General features: G+C 58.1%; 1 long non-coding RNA gene across 1 annotated transcript in view; it reads right to left on the bottom strand.

The window, feature by feature from the left end:
- The window catches only part of LOC139826701 (uncharacterized), a 59,287-nt gene extending 50,800 nt beyond the window's left edge, over positions 1-8,487 (bottom strand). Inside the window, exons 1-2 of the long non-coding RNA XR_011736857.1 lie at positions 8,422-8,487; positions 7,512-7,571 (exon numbers count right to left, since the gene is read on the bottom strand). This is a non-coding gene — a long non-coding RNA (uncharacterized lncRNA). The remainder of the gene's footprint in view (positions 1-7,511; positions 7,572-8,421) is intronic.
- Positions 8,488-15,100: the final 6,613 nt, after the last annotated feature.

Below are 15,100 nucleotides of genomic sequence, written 5' to 3'. Positions count from 1 at the left end.
GTGACAAAGGGGGTCCCTATTGTGCCACAATGGGCCCTGGGGACAAAGGGGGTCCCCTGGATGTCACAATGGGCTCTGGGGACAAGGAGGGTCCCCAGGATGTCACAATGGGCCCTGGGGACAAAGAGCGTCCCCAGCATGTCACAATGGGCCCTGGGGACAAAGGGGGTCCCCACGGTATCAGAATGGGCCCTGGGGACAAAGGGGGGTCCCCTGAATGTCACAATGGGCCCTGGGGACAATGGGGGGTCCCCATAGTGTCACAATGGGTCCTGGGGACAAGTGGGGTCCCCAGGATGTCACAATGGGCCCTGGGGACAATGTGGGGTCCCCTGAATGTCACAATGGGCCCTGGGGACAATGGGGGGTCCCCTGAATGTCAAAATGGGCCCTGGGGACAAGGAGGGATTCCCAGGATGTCACAATGGGCCCTGGAGATAAGGGGGTGTCCCCAGGATGTCACAAGGGCCCTGGGGACAATGTGGGGTCCTGGGATGTCACAATGGGCCCCAGTGACAAACGGGGGCCCCTGAATGTCACAATGGGCTCTGGGGACAATGGGGGTCCTGGGACGTCCCAGTTGGCCCTGGGGACAAGGGGGGGTCCCCAGGATATCACAATGGGCCCTGGGGAAAAAGAGGGGTCCCCTGAATGTCACAATGGGCCCTGGGGACAAGGGGGTGCTGAGGATGCCACAATGGGCCCTGGGGACAATGGGGGGTCCTGGGACGTCACAATGGGCCCTGGGGACAATGGGGGGTCCTGGGATGTCACAATGGGCCCTGGGGACAAAGGGGCCCCCTGAATGTCACAATGGGCCCTGGGGAAAATGGGGGGTCCTAAGACGTCACAATGGGCCCTGGGGACAAGGAGGGATCCCCAGGATGTCACAATGGGCCCTGGGGACAATGGGGGATCCTGGGACGTCACAATGGGCCCCCGTGACAACGGGGGTCCCCAGGATGTCACAATGGGCCCTGGGGACAAGGGGGTGCAGTGGATGTCAAAATGGGCCCTGGGGACAATGGGGGGTCCTGGAATGTCACAATGGGCCTTGGGGACAATGGGGGTCCCCAGGATGTCACAATGGGCCCTGGGGACAATGGGGTTGCCCAGGATGTCACAATGGGCCCTGGGGACAATGGGAGTCCCCAAGGTGTCAGAACGAGCCCTGGGGACAAAGTGGAATCCTGGAATGTCACAATGGCCCCCAGTGACAACGGGGTTCCCCATGGTGTCACAATGGGCCCTGGGGACAAAAGGGGTCCCCAGGATTTCACAATAGCACTGGGGACAAAGGGGGTCATGGGATGTCACAATGGGCCTTGGGGACACAGAGGGGCCCTAGGACGTCACAATCAGCCCTGGGGACAACGGGGGGTCCCCTGAAAGTCACAATGAGCCCTGGGAACAGAGGGGGCTCCCCAGGACATCACAATGGGCCCTGGGAACAATGGGGGGTCCTGGGACGTCACAATGGGCCCTGGGGACAAGCGGGGGTCTCCAGGATGTCACAACGGGCCCTGGGGACAAAGAGGGGTCCCTAAAGTGTCACAATGGGCCCTGGGGACACACAGGGGCCCTGGGACGTCACAATCAGCCCTGGGGACAAAGTGGGGTCCTGGGATGTCACAATGGGCCCCAGTGACAAAGGGGGTCCCCATGGTGCCACAATGGGCCGTGGGGACAAAAGGGGTGCCCAGGATGTCACAATGGGCCCTGGGGACCAGGGTGGTCCTGCGATGTCACAATGGGCCCTGGGGACAAAGGGTGTCCCCTGGTTTTCACAATGGGCTCTGGGGACAAAGGGGGGTCCTGCGATGTCACAATGAGCCCTGCGGTCAAGGGTGGTACCCACAGTGTCACAATGGGCCCTGGGAACAAGTGGGGTTGCCCATAGTGACACAATGGGTCCTGGGGAAAATGGGGTCCCCAGGATGTCACAATGGGCCCTGGGGACAATGTGGGGTCCTGGGATGTCACAATGGGCCCCAGTGACAAAGGGGTTCCCTGAATGTTACAATGGGTCCTGAGGACAATGGGGGTCCTGGGACGTCACAATGGACCCTGGGGACAAGGAGGGATCCCCAGGATGTCACAATGGGCCCTGGGGACAAGGGGGGGTCCCCAGGATGTCACAATGTGCCCTGGGTACAAAGAGGCGTCCCCTGAATGTCGCAATGGGCCCTGGGGACAAGGGGGGGTCCTAAGACGTCACAATGGGCTCTGGGGCCAAGCAGGGATCCCCAGGATGTCACAATGGGCCCTGGAGACAATGGGTGGTCCTGGGACGTCACAATGGGTCCCGGTGACAAGGGGGCATCCCCAGGATGTCAAAATGCGCCCTGGAGCCCAGGGGGGTCCTGCGATGTCACAATGGGCCCTGGGGACAAAGGGGGTCCCCTGGATGTCACAATGGGCTCTGGGGACAAAGGGGATCCCCACGGTATCAGAATGGGCCCTGGGGACAAATGTGGGTCCTGGGATGTCACAATGAGCCCTGCGGACAAGGGTGGTACCCACGGTGTCACAATGGGCCCTGGGGACAAGTGGGGTCCCCAGGATGTCACAATGTGTCCTGGGGACAATGTGGGGTCCTGGGATGTCAGAATGGGTCCCAGTGACAAAGGGGCCCCCTGAATGTCACAATGGGTCCTGGGGACAACGGGGGGTCCTGCGACGTCACAATGGGCCCCAGTGACAACGGGGGTCCCCAGGATGTGACAATGGGCCCTGGGGACAAAGAGGGGTCCACTGAATGTCACAATGGGCCCTGGGGACAAGGGGGTGCAGTGGACGTCACAATGGGCCCTGGGGACAATGGGGGGTCCTGGAATGTCACAATGGGCCTTGGGGACAATGGGGGTCCCCAGGATGTCACAATGGGCCCTGGGGACAATGGGGTTGCCCAGGATGTCACAATGGGCACTGGGGACAATGGGAGTCCCCAAGGTGTCAGAACGAGCCCTGGGGACAAAGTGGAATCCTGGAATGTCACAATGGCCCCCAGTGACAAAGGGGTTCCCCATGGTGCCACAATGGGCCCTGGGGACAAAAGGGGTCCCCAGGATTTCACAATAGCACTGGGGACAAAGGGGGGTCATGGGATGTCACAATGGGCCCTGGGGACAAGGGAGATTCCCATGGTGTCACAATAAGCCCTGGGGACAAAGTAGGGTCCTGGGATGTCACAATGGGCCCTGGGGACAAGGGGGGGTCCTAAGACGTCACAATGGGCTCTGGGGCCAAGCAGGGATCCCCAGGATGTCACAATGGGCCCTGGAGACAATGGGTGGTCCTGGGACGTCACAATGGGTCCCGGTGACAAGGGGGCATCCCCAGGATGTCAAAATGCGCCCTGGAGCCCAGGGGGGTCCTGCGATGTCACAATGGGCCCTGGGGACAAAGGGGGTCCCCTGGATGTCACAATGGGCTCTGGGGACAAAGGGGATCCCCACGGTATCAGAATGGGCCCTGGGGACAAATGTGGGTCCTGGGATGTCACAATGAGCCCTGCGGACAAGGGTGGTACCCACGGTGTCACAATGGGCCCTGGGGACAAGTGGGGTCCCCAGGATGTCACAATGTGTCCTGGGGACAATGTGGGGTCCTGGGATGTCAGAATGGGTCCCAGTGACAAAGGGGCCCCCTGAATGTCACAATGGGTCCTGGGGACAACGGGGGGTCCTGCGACGTCACAATGGGCCCCAGTGACAACGGGGGTCCCCAGGATGTGACAATGGGCCCTGGGGACAAAGAGGGGTCCACTGAATGTCACAATGGGCCCTGGGGACAAGGGGGTGCAGTGGACGTCACAATGGGCCCTGGGGACAATGGGGGGTCCTGGAATGTCACAATGGGCCTTGGGGACAATGGGGGTCCCCAGGATGTCACAATGGGCCCTGGGGACAATGGGGTTGCCCAGGATGTCACAATGGGCACTGGGGACAATGGGAGTCCCCAAGGTGTCAGAACGAGCCCTGGGGACAAAGTGGAATCCTGGAATGTCACAATGGCCCCCAGTGACAAAGGGGTTCCCCATGGTGCCACAATGGGCCCTGGGGACAAAAGGGGTCCCCAGGATTTCACAATAGCACTGGGGACAAAGGGGGGTCATGGGATGTCACAATGGGCCCTGGGGACAAGGGAGATTCCCATGGTGTCACAATAAGCCCTGGGGACAAAGTAGGGTCCTGGGATGTCACAATGGGCTCTGGGGACAAGGAGGGTCCCCCAGGATGTCACAATGGGCCCTGGGGACAAAGGGGGTCCTGGGATGTCACAATGGGCCCCAGTGACAAAGAGGGTCCTCACGGTGCCACAATGGGCCCTGGGGACAAAGGGGGTCCCCTGGATGTCACAATGGGCTCTGGGAACAAGGAGGGTCCCCAGGATGTCACAATGGGCCCTGGGGACAAAGGGGGTCCCCACGGTATCAGAACGGGCCCTGGGGACAAAGGGGGGTCCCCTGAATGTCACAATGGGCCCTGGGGACAGTGGGGGGTCCTGGGACGTCACAATGGGCCCTGGGGACAAGGGGGGGTCCCCAGGATGTCACAATGGGCCCTGGGGACAAAGGGTGTCCCCTGGTTTTCACAATGGGCCCTGGGGACAATGTGGGGTCCCCTGAATGTCACAATGGGCCCTGGGGACAAGGAGGTGCCGAGGATGTCACAATGGGCCCTGGGGACAAAGGGGGGTCCCCAGGATGTCACAATGGGCCCTGGGGACAATGTGGGGTCCCCTGAATGTCAAAATGGGCCCTGGGGACAAGGAGGGATTCCCAGGATGTCACAATGGGCCCTGCGGACAAGGGTGGTACCCACGGTGTCACAATGGGCACTGGGCTCAAGGGGGGGTCCCTATAGTGTCACAATGGGTCCTGGGGACAAGTGGGGTCCCCAGGATGTCACAATGGGCCCTGGGGACAATGTGGGGTCCTGGGATGTCACAATGGGCCCCAGTGACAAACGGGGGCCCCTGAATGTCACAATGGGCCCTGGGGACAATGGCGGGTCCTGGGACGTCACAATGGGCCCTGGGGACAAGAAGGGATCCCCAGGATGTCACAATGGGCCCTGGGGACAAGGGGGTCCCCAGGATGTCACAATGGGCCCTGGGGACAATGGGGGGTCCTGGGACGTCACAATGGGCCCTGAGGACAATGCTGGGTCCCCTGAATATCACAATGGGCCCTGGGGACAACGGGGGGTCCGCAGGATGTCACAATGGGCACTGGGGACAAAGGGTGGGTCCCCATGGTGTCACAATGGGCCCAAGTGACAAGGAGGTTCCCACGGTGCCACGATGGGTCCTGGGGACAAGGGCGTCCCCCAGATGTCACAATGGGCCCTGGGGACAATGGGGTTGCCCAGGATGTCACAATGGGCCCTGGGGACAATGGGAGTCCCCAAGGTGTCAGAACGAGCCCTGGGGACAAAGTGGAATCCTGGAATGTCATAATGGCCCCCAGTGACAAAGGGGTTCCCCATGGTGCCACAATGGGCCCTGGGGACAAAAGGGGTCCCCAGGATTTCACAATAGCACTGGGGACAAAGGGGGGTCATGGGATGTCACAATGGGCCCTGGGGACAAGGGAGATCCCCATGGTGTCACAATAAGCCCTGGGGACAAAGTGGGGTCCTGGGATGTCACAATGGGCCCCAGTGACAAAGGGGGTCCCCATGGTGCCACAATGGGCCCTGGGGACAAATGGGGTCCGCAGGATGTCACAATGAACCCTGGGGACAAAGGGTTTTCCTGGGACATTTCAATGGGCCCTGGGGACAAAGGGGGGACCCCAGGATGTCACAATGGACCCTGGAAACAAAGGGGGGTCCTGGGATGTCACAATGGGCCCTGGGGACAAGGGGGGGTCCCCAGGATGTCACAATGGGCCCTGGGGATAAAGGGGTCCCCCAGATATCGCAATGGGCCCTGGGGACAAGAAGGGATCCCCAGGATGTCACAATGGGCCCTGGGGACAAGGGGGTGCAGTGGATGTCACAATGGGCCTTGGGGACAATGGGGGGTCCTGGAATGTCACAATGGGCCTTGGGGACAATGGGGTTGCCCAGGATGTCACAATGGGCCCTGGGGACAATGGGGTTGCCCAGGATGTCACAATGGGCCCTGGGGACAATGGGAGTCCCCAAGGTGTCAGAACGAGCCCTGGGGACAAAGTGGAATCCTGGAATGTCACAATGGCCCCCAGTGACAAAGGGGTTCCCCATGGTGTCACAATGGGCCCTGGGGACAAAAGGGGTCCCCAGGATTTCACAATAGCACTGGGGACAAAGGGGGGTCATGGGATGTCACAATGGGCCCTGGGGACAAGGGAGATCCCCATGGTGTCACAATAAGCCCTGGGGACAAAGTGGGGTCCTGGGATGTCACAATGGGCTCTGGGGACAAGGAGGGTCCCCAGGATGTCACAATGGGCCCTGTGGACAAAGAGCGTCCCCAGCATGTCACAATGGGCCCTGGGGACAAAGGGGGTCCCCACGGTATCAGAATGGGCCCTGGGGACAAAGGGGGGTCCCCTGAATGTCACAATGGGCCCTGGGGACAGTGGGGGGTCCTGGGACATCACAATGGGCCCTGGGGACAAGGGGGGGTCCCCAGGATGTCACAATGGGCCCTGGGGACAAAGAGGGGTCCCCTGAATGTCACAATGGGCCCTGGGGACAAGGGGGTGCAGTGGATGTCACAATGGGCCCTGGGGACAATGGGGGGTGTCCAGGATGTGAGAATGAGTCCTGAGGACAAGGGGAGGTCCCCATGGTGTCACAATGGGTCCCCAGTGACAAGGAGGGGTCCCCATGGTGTCACAATAGGCCCTGGGGACAAAGTGGGGTCCAAGAATGTCACAATGGGCCCTGGGGACAAAAGGGGTTGCCATGGTGCCACAATGGGCCCTGGGGTCAAAGGGGGTCCCCATGGTGCTACAATGGCCCTGGGGACAAAGGGGGGTCCTGGGATGTCACAATGGGCCCTGGGGACAAAGGGGGTGTCCCCATGGTGCCACAACGGGCCCTGGGAGCAAGGGGGTGGCCAGGATGTCACAATGGGTCCTGGGGAAAATGGGGGGTGCCCAGGATGTCACAATGGACCCTGAGGACAAGCGGGGGTCTCCATGGTGTCACAATGGGCCCCAGTGACAAAGGGGCCCCCTGAATGTCACAATAGGTCCTGGGGACAATGGGGGGTCCTGGGACGTCACAATGGGCCCTGGGGACAATGAGGGATCCCCAGGATGTCACAATGGGCCCTGGGGACAAAGAGGGGTCCCCTGAATGTCAGAATGGGCCCTGGGGACAAGGGGGTGCAGAGGATGTCACAATGGGCCCTGGGGACAATGGCCCTGGGGAACGGCTCCTCCTCTGCATTCATTAAGAATTAACACCCTCAGCAGCGCTAATTAACACCCCCCCCACCCCCCCATATCCCCGCTGCCCCCTAATTACCCCCTAATTCGCGCTAATCACCCCTAATTCCCCCTCATTACTCACCCAGCAGCCCCTCGATGTCCGCAGCCGCCATCTTGCCCCGCCGGGAGGGCCACAAACCACCTCAAAATTGACCCAAAATAGCGCTTTTTCAACCCAAAACCCTCCCGCTGAGGCTCCCCGAGCTGTGTCCCCAAAGCCCCCGCTGTTGTCACCTCGGGAAAAGCGCGAAAAAAGCGGCCCCGGGGGTCCCCGCGCTTCGTTTCGCGCTCTGAGGGAAAGCGCGGGAAAACGAGCGGAGACGGAAAGAGGTGAGCGGAGCCGAATGGGCCCGAGCGGAGCCGAATGGGCCCGAGCGGAGCCGAATGGGCCCGAGCGGAGCCGAATGGGCCCGAGCGGAGCCGAATGGGCCCGAGCGGAGCCGAACGGCGCCCGAGCGGAGCCGAATGGGCCCGAGCGGAGCCGAATGGGCCCGAGCGGAGCCGAGCGGAGCCGAACGGCGCCCGAGCGGAGCCGAACGGCGCCCGAGCGGAGCCGAACGGCGCCCGAGCGGAGCCGAACGGCGCCCGAGTCCCGGCCGGGGCCGAACGCACCCGAAGGGACCCGAAGTCTTCCCGAAGGGGTCCGAGTGGAGCCGAACGCACCCGAAGGGACCCGAACCCACCCGAGTGGACCCGAACCCACCCGAAGGGACCCGAACCCACCCGAGTGGACCCGAACCCACCCGAGTGGACCCGAACCCACCCGAAGGGGCCCGAACCCACCCGAAGGAGCCCGAACCCACCCGAGTGGACCCGCACCCACCCGAAGGGGCCCGAAGTCTCCCCGAAGGGACCCGAACCCACCCGAAAGTGCCCCAAAAGGCGCCAAACTCCCAAATCCCCCCCTTTTTACCCCAAAACCCGTGTTCCGCTCCCCCCCCGGCCCCTCCTCTTCCTCCCCCCCCAACTTTCTCCCCCTTTTCCCGCCTCACGATCGTTTCCCGCCGCGGCGGCGGCTGCGAGCGAGGCCACGCCCCCTTCCTCAGGCGGCGGTCAATGGGAAGGGGGGGGGTGCGTGGCCACGCCCACTGTGCGTGGCGTGCGCGGAGGCGGCTCCGAGAGGAGCCGAAGATACACGAAGGGAGCCGAAGGGACCCGAGGGGACCCGAACGCACCCGAAGGGACCCGAACGCACCCGAAGGGACCCGAGTGGGGCCCGAACGCACCCGAGGGGACCCGAAGGCACCCGAAGGGACCCGAACGCACCCGAAGGGACCCGAGTGGGACCCGAACGCACCCGAAGGGACCCGAGGGGACCCGAACACACCCGAAGGGACCCGAAGGGACCCGAGTGGGGCCCGAACTCACCCGAAGGGACCCGAGGGGACCCGAACGCACTTAGGGGGCTCCATGAGTCACTTATGGGTCACTATGCGGCACTCCTGGGTCCCTAAGGGGGAAATTATGGGGGTCTATGGGGAGTTCAGGAGGGACCCAGGAGTACCCCAAGGGACCCAGGAGTACCCCAAAGGACCCAGGAGTTCAGGAGGGACCCAGGAGTGCCCCAAAGGACCCAGGAGTTCAGGAGGGACCCAGGAGTGCCCCAAAGGACCCAGGAGTGCCCCAAAGGACCCAGGAGTACCCAAATGTGTTGTGTTTTGTTTTTTCTCTCTTGTTTATGTCCTCTTTTACCTGAAATGGGACAATGGGGGCAATGGGGGGCAATGGGAGTCAATGGGGGCAATGGGGATCAATGGGGGGCAATGGGGGCAATGGGGATCAATGGGGGGCAATGGGGATCAATGAGGATCAATGGGGGGCAATGGGGGGCAATGGGGATCAATGAGTCAACGGGGTCAATGGGGGTCAATGGGAGTCAATGGGTCAATGGGGTCAATGGGTCAATGGGGTCAATGGGGGTCAATGGGGTCAATGGGAGTCAATGGGGTCAATGGGTCAATGGGATCAATGGGGGTCAATGGGGTCAATGGGGATCAATGGGGTCAATGGGGGTCAATGGGAGTCAGCGGGGTCAATGGGGTCAATGGGATCAATGGGGGTCAATGGGGCAATGGGGTCAATGGGGTCAATGGGTCAATGGGGATCAATGGGTCAATGGGAGTCAATGGGGTCAATGGGGGTCAATGGGGTCAATGGGGATCAATGGGTCAATGGGGTCAATGGGTCAATGGGAGTCAATGGGGTCAATGGGTCAATGGGATCAATGGGGGTCAATGGGGTCAATGGGGATCAATGGGTCAATGGGGGTCAATGGGGCAATGGGGTCAATGGGGTCAATGGGGCAATGGGAGTCAATGGGGTCAATGGGGATCAATGGGTCAATGGGAGTCAATGGGGTCAATGGGGGTCAATGGGGATCAATGGGTCAATGGGGTCAATGGGTCAATGGGAGTCAATGGGGTCAATGGGTCAATGGGATCAATGGGATCAATGGGGGTCAATGGGGTCAATGGGTGTCAATGGGGGTCAATGGGGTCAATGGGGATCAATGGGGATCAATGGGGGGCAATGGGGGGCAATGGGGATCAATGAGTCAACGGGGTCAATGGGGGTCAATGGGAGTCAATGGGTCAATGGGATCAATGGGGGTCAATGGGGTCAATGGGAGTCAATGGGAGTCAATGGGAGTCAATGGGGTCAATGGGTCAATGGGATCAATGGGGGTCAATGGGGTCAATGGGGATCAATGGGTCAATGGGGGTCAATGGGAGTCAGCGGGGTCACAGTATCACAGTATCACAGTATGTTTGGGATTGGAAGGGACCTCAAAAGATCATCTAGTCCAATCCCCCTGCTGGAGCAGGAACGCCTAGGTGAGGTCGCACAGGAAGGTGTCCAGGCGGGCTTTGAATGTCTCCAGGGAAGGAGACTCCACAACCTCCCTGGGCAGCCTGTTCCAGTGCTCTGTTACCCTCACTGAGAAGAAGTTCTTTCTCAAATTTAAGTGGAACCTCTTGTGTTCCAGCTTGATCCCATTGCCCCTTGTCCTATCATTGTTTGCCACTGAGAAGAGCCTGACTCCATCCTCCTGGCACTCACCCTTTATATATTTACAAACATTAATAAGGTCACCCCTCAGTCTCCTCTTCTCCAAACTAAAGAGCCCCAGCTCCCTCAGCCTTTCTTCATAAGGGAGATGCTCCACTCCCTTAATCATCTTTGTTGCCCTACGCTGGACCCTCTCCAGCAGTTCCCTGTCCTTCTTGAACTGAGGGGCCCAGAACTGGACACAATATTCCAGATGGGGTCTCACCAGGGCGGAGTAGAGGGGAAGGAGGACCTCTCTCGATCTACTGACCACCCCCCTTGTAATACACCCAAGGATGCCATTGGCCTTCCTGGCCACAAGGGCCCAGTGCTGGCTCATGGGCATCCTGTTGTCCACCAGGACCCCCAGGTCACTTTCCCCTACACTGCTCTCTAATAGGTCATTCCCCAACCTATACTGACCCTGGGGTTGTTCCTGCCCAGATGCAGGACTCTACACTTGCCCTTGTTAAATTCCATCAGGTTATCCCCCGCCCAACTCTCCAGCCTGTCCAGGTCCCGCTGGATGGCGGCACAGCTTCCAGTGTCAGCCACTCCTCCCAGCTTAGTGTCATCAGCAAACTTGCTGATCGTACACTCAATTCCCTCATCTAAATCATTAATGAATATATTGAATAATATTGGCCCCAGTACTGACCCCTGAGGCACTCCACTAGATACTGGCCTCCAACTGGACTCCGCACCATTGACCACCACCCTCTGGCTTCTCTCTTTAAGCCAGTTTGCAACCCACCTCACTACTCTATTGTCCAGACCACACCTCCTCAATTTAGCTGTGAGGATGCTGTGAGGGACTGTGTCAAAGGCTTTACTGAAGTCAAGGTAGACCACATCCACCGCTCTGCCATCATCCATCCACCTTGGTACATTCTCATAAAAGGCTACGAGGTTGGTCAAGCATGACTTACCCTTGGTAAAGCCGTGCTGACTGCCCCTAATGACCCTCTTATCCCTGATGTGCCTTGAGATGGCACCAAGGATAAGCTGTTCCATTACTTTCCCAGGGACAGAGGTGAGGCTGACCGCTCTATAATTACCCGGGTCCTCCTTCTTGCCCTTTTTGAAGCCTGCAGTGACATTTGCTTTCCTCCAATCCTCGGGCACCTCTCCCGTTTCCCAAGACTTGGCAAAAATGATGGAGAGCGGTCCAGCAATGACTTCAGCCAGCTCCCTCAGCACCCGCGGATGCATCCCATCTGGGCCCATGGATTTATGGATGTCCAGACTATTTAATTGTTCCCTAACCCAGTCCTCATCGACTAAAGCAAACTCCTCCATTGACCTGGCTTCATCCGGGGTCTCAGGGGTACAGGGCTCCCCAGGACAGCCTCCAGCGGAGTAGACAGAGACAAAGGCGGCATTCAGCAATTCTGCCTTCTCTGTGTCTTCTGCCACCAGGGCACCCACCCCATTCATCAGTGGGCCTACATTGCCTCTGGTATTAGTTTTATCTGCTATGTATTTGAAAAAGTTCTTGCTGTCCTTGACCCCTCTCGCCAGCTGTAATTCTAAGGAGGCCTTGGCTACCCTAGCTGCCTTCCTGCATCCTCTATCAGCAGCCTTATATTCCTCCCAAGTGGCCAGCCCCTGCTTCCATGACCTGTAAACTCGCCTCTTCTGCTTGAGCATACCCAACAGATCCCTATTCAACCACGCAGGCCTCCTGGCTCCCTTCCTCGACTTCCTACGTGTGGGGATGCTCTGATCCTGAGCATGGAAGAAGCAATCTCTGAATGCAATCCAGCTCTCTTGGGCCCCTTTTCCTTCAAGCAGTCTTGCCCATGGGATTTCCCCCAGCAATTGCTTGAAAAGGCCGAAATTAGCCCTGCCAAAGTCCAGGGTTGCAATTCTACTTGCTATTCTGTTCCTGCCACACGAGATGCTGAACTCCACCATCTCGTGGTCACTGCAACCCAGGCAGCCCTCGACCTTTACTGCTTCGACCAGACCCTCTTTGTTAGTGAGGATGCGATCCAGCAGTGCACCTCTCCTGGTCGGCTCCTCCACCATCTGCATGAGGAAGTTATCATCAATGCGCTGGAGGAACCTCCTGGGCTGTGCTGGCTGGCTGAATGGTCCTTCCAGCAAACATCAGGGAAGTTAAAATCACCCACAACAACCAGGGCCTGTGACTGTGAGGCCACTCTCAGCTGCGCATAGAAGGCCTCATCAACTTCCTCAGCCTGATCTGGTGGCCTGTAATAGACACCTACAACAGTATCACCCCTGCCAGCCTGTCCCTTGATCCTGACCCATACACTCTTGACTCGTTCCTCATCCGCTCCTGGGCAGAATTTAGTACATTGCAGTTGCTCTCTCACATAGAGAACAGCTCCACCACCACTCCTGGTTGACCTGTGTTTCCTGCTGGCAGAATGTCTCACAGCCCCACTGAGGAGGGCAGGGGGTGGGAGATGGGAGCACGTTTCAGTTTCCAGATCCCAGGACAGAGCCCAAACCATCCTGCCCTTGAAATCCCATTCCTTGAGCTGCACAGCTGGTGGGCTTCTGTGGACAATCATGTTAAAAAGCATCCTTCAAGTGTTTGTGTAATACGTCTAGGAATGTCAGTTTTTAAAGAAAAATAAAAGTTTAACAGGCTAATATTTAAATATCTGTAAAATAGTACTCTGTATCCGTGATAGCCCCTCTGGCAATGACAATTAAATAGATATTTGCACTATAAGGCATGATACCCCACCCACAAGCAGACATCTAAGTGGTTCAGATGAAGGGTGGTCTGGCAAACGTCACCTTTGTGTCCCCAGGTGCACGGACACTGCTCATGTGCCTCTGCAGAGAGTGGCAGGAGCTGGATCCCCTTCTCGGGACAGACTCCTTCCAGGAGAGACACAGACACAGGGGGAACTCATCAGGGCTTTACGGCATTTCACTCGGCATCAGTTTTGACACATTGGGTGCTGTCCTGTGACTGCCCTTTCTGCACAAATGATCATAAAGAGACAACCATTTAGTACAGCATGGTCATGAAGGGGCTGTTATGGACAAGAAAGCTCACCATGAACTCTGGAGAGAGAGAGGAAATTTATAAGAAGCACCAGGAAGAACCAAGAAGCTCGAGGCCTCTTCTGAAGAGCGGGAGGCCCTGAGCAGCCGTGCTTGGCCATGTGTAGGTGTGGGAGAGGGTCAGGGCCTGTCAGGGAGAAGCAGTGAGATGGCTGATGGCTTCAGTGAACCCTTCCAGCCATGTCTGAGCCCAGAAATGGAAAGCAGTTGATGTCTGCAGGTGGAGGAGGAACAGGAGGAAGATTTTCCTGGGAATATGGAAGGAAGAAAGGCCTCTCTTGGGCTGATCATGTATGGCAGTGACATTTCCATCCTGTGGGCATGGCTGTGCCTGGGAGATGGGGAATGGCTGCTGCTGGGGTGTTTGTGCTCAGCCATGGCCCATGAGCTGACCCTGCTCTGCTCCTCTCTTACACTGCCCACGCTTGGATGGACCTCAGGAATCATCCATGAGCCTGGTGGATCCATGAACCTCCTGGAGTGATGGGTATGGATCCAAATAGAGGATTCAAGCAAGTTTGGGACTGGGACATTGAGGTGATTGGTGACCATTGCCAGATGTATGAAAGAAGCTGGATGAGTTGTGAGGAACTCACAGGCATTTGCAGCTCCACAGAAAACCAGAGCCTTGCACTTAAAACAACAGCACAGAAAACCCACCCCAAAACACAAAACACTCACACTGACCACAGGAAAAGCCTTGGAAAACACTGGAGAAAAATCTACCAGGTCCCAGGGGTCAGGGCTCAGCCATTCTGGTGATGAACCAGCATCAAGGGCTCACATGGCATCAGAGCCACCTCCACACGGCCCTCACCACCTGTAACCAGTGTCTCCAAGTCTTTCCTTCACCGGCCCTCACGGACAGGGACCTGCACTGGTTGTTTCCTTCACAGCTGTGTCACTGATGGCCCTTCGTGGGGTCCCAAACACCCTCAGAAACCTGGGGTTTGCTTCTGCCTTTCACTTCATGAGAGGTTTGTTCATTGTTTCAGTAGCTGCAGTTCAGGATCATGGCAGCAGAGGGCTCATTAACATCTGAAATGCTCTTACAAGGCAAGGCTCTGTGCATCTTTTTCCTAAAGGCTTCAAGTCTGTTGTTGATGATTAGGGAGATTTCAGAAATAGTAAAACAGAGAGCATTTCCATAATAAATAGCAATAAAGCTAAATTTCTTCTATTTCCTTCCATGCTCAGTTTTCATTTTCTGTAATGGTGTCTGAGCATCTGAGTTGCCTCAGGTCACCCTGACTTGAGCCCCATCCATTGCTGGGTTTTCTCCAGACTCCTGAGTTTCGGAATGAACTCCCAGGAGACCTTGCTGGTGAAGATGGGGGCAAAGAAGCCGTGAAGAACCTCAGTCCTGTCTGATTGTACTCTTACAAAGTTCAGCAGGAGGCCCACGTCTCTTGTTTTAAGGAAACTGTGTAAGCTCGTCTTGCTGCCTTCATTCTCCCCTGCAGCTATGAAGTTCAGATCAGCTTTGGCATCATCTTTACATCGATGGACAAGGTTTCTGAATTCCTCCTCTGCAGCTTCCCCTACTTCCACCTCCTGTGTGCTGCCTTTTTGTCC

The sequence above is a fragment of the Patagioenas fasciata genome, unplaced genomic scaffold, assembly GCF_037038585.1.
Source record: "Patagioenas fasciata isolate bPatFas1 unplaced genomic scaffold, bPatFas1.hap1 Unplaced_1, whole genome shotgun sequence".
In the NCBI taxonomy this organism is placed as follows: domain Eukaryota; kingdom Metazoa; phylum Chordata; class Aves; order Columbiformes; family Columbidae; genus Patagioenas; species Patagioenas fasciata.
Note: the sequence above shows the minus strand (reverse complement) of the source record. Positions and strands in the feature narration are given on the sequence as shown.